Raw genomic sequence first — 2,243 nt, forward strand, 5'->3', positions numbered from 1 at the left:
TTCCTCCTGACACCAAATATGTGGTATTTTTCCCACTACCACTTCTCTAATTCTCTGACACCAACTAGATGTCCAACGATCCAATTCAATTCTGACACTACTTAAAATTAGGGTAGACCCCAGAGCTTAAGGACTCAGTGTCACAAAAGTGCCCCCACTTCACATGTCAGTCAGAAGTCTTAGGCCACCTGTACTTCTGACCGATTGGCTATCAATCAGGGGTTTTCATGAACTGCTCCTCAGGTTCAATGCTGCCAAAATGGGTCACAGAACTCAGGAAGACACTTCAGTTATATATACTAGTTTATTATAAAAAATACAGATAAACTAGATGAAGAGTTACGTAAGATCATATCTGGGTCTTGAGCACAGAGTCTCATGAAATTGGGATATGCCGTCCCCCCAGCATGTGAATACATTCACCAACCCAAAAGCCCTCTAAACTTTGCATGTAGAGATTTTTATGATGGTTTCATTAGGTAAGCACGATTGATTAAATTATTGGCCATGCATGATTAACTCAATCTCCAGCACCCTCTCCCATTCCCAGAGGTTGGAGGGTGCAGCTGCAAGCTCCAAATTCTAATCAAAAATTGGTCTTTCTGATAACTAGAACCCATTCTAAAGCAATCTTGAGGCTCGCCAAAGATAACCCATTAGAACATAAGACAATTCTATCACCTGTATCACTCAGGAAATTCCAAGCATTTTAGGAACTGAGAACAAAGGAACTGGGGACAAAGACCACATATTTTTCTATGATACCACGGACCTATTATAAACCAGATGGGTATATCATAAGTAAAATGGAGTAATCTGAAATTACATTTAACTTTTAATATGATTTCTGATTTTAAGTCACTAGTATTTAATACAAATTTTTGTATAGGGGAGACACTCAAGCATTTTTGTCAGGGCCCCTGGCATCAGGCACAGTTTCCATCCTTTTCAAAACAAGACTAAATTGACCATTTTTTCTATGTGTAATTTTGTCAGTTGGCACCCATATGAGTTGCTACTCTCTGTTCCCTGTAAGGCTTTATGGTTCATGTCTCCAGTTTTCCTCAACTCTCAAAATCCTCTTCTATGTCTCCTGGAAGTATCCTTCCATAGATATCAGCCTTTCCTCATATCTCAAACATTTCTCCATATGCTTCCTTCTCCTTTGCCTTAGTAAAGCCTGCCTCAATTCCAAGGGCGTAGCTTCTGCGAGGATATCTCTGGTGGTAGCACTTTGTTCTCTCAGTTCTCATGTACTTTGGTCACAAGTTATGGGGTTTCATTTCTTATTGATTCCTTTTCCATTTCCAAACTCTTACTCCTACACTCTATTTAACATTTATATATGACTCTTTCCTCTACTAACTTTTACCTCTCATACTCAGGTCAGCTCATCTTCATTCACTGCACACATGGATGACCAGTTGCTTTCTTCTTCAAATAAAATTCAGCTAGAATCCTGTGAGGTTTCAGCATACCTCCAGGGTTGGTCATCAGACTAGTGATATGTCCAGTTTAAAGACCCCTCTGTCTCTCATTCAGTCATTTCAATCTCTCCTTCACATATCTCTTTCTTTCATGGTCCCCGGTTCTGATAATACTCTTCCTTATATCTTTATGTCTTATTCTTCTGGTTTAGTTTCTTTATTTACATTTGAGAATTTATTGAAGTCCCAAAAAAAACGACATTTTTTTTTAGGCGGGGTAACCCTTGGTTGACTTCATAGATTGGAAGGACCTTGTCAGCTTACAATCCTTTATTTTTTATTTTTTATGCCTATGGCACCTGGTCTTCCTAGGTAGTCTCCCATCCAAGTACTAACCAGGCCCAACCCTGCTTAGCTTCCGAGATCAGACAGGATCAGGCTTGTTCAGAGTGGTATGGCCATATAAACTAGATCATGACATTTTTGCATAAAATTTCAGGAGAATTGTGTTCCTTTTGCTAAGTACATTTTATCTGATATTTGTTTTGTAGCCCTTGTTTAGACTCTCCTAGGGTGCTCTCAGACTCACTGTAATTACTGTAGGCTTTTATCCATTAATATATAATGTTTGGAGAATACAAGAAAGATAAATTCACAGATTTAATATTTGACCTTGCACATCAGAGTTTTTAGTGATTTTAACATGAGAACAAAATGTTTTTATTCTTTCGATACTTTAAAAGATGAGATACCATCGTCACAGTCTTCTATACATTGTTTTCAGAAGCAATTCCCCCAAAGAAAAACTGAGTCCAG

General features: G+C 38.3%; 1 pseudogene; it reads right to left on the reverse strand.

The window, feature by feature from the left end:
* Positions 1-1,774: 1,774 nt before the first annotated feature.
* LOC112475194 lies at positions 1,775-1,893 on the reverse strand (annotated as a pseudogene).
* Positions 1,894-2,243: the final 350 nt, after the last annotated feature.

Source organism: Pteropus alecto, unplaced genomic scaffold, assembly GCF_000325575.1.
Source record: "Pteropus alecto unplaced genomic scaffold, ASM32557v1 scaffold50, whole genome shotgun sequence".
Classification (NCBI taxonomy): Eukaryota; Metazoa; Chordata; class Mammalia; order Chiroptera; family Pteropodidae; genus Pteropus; species Pteropus alecto.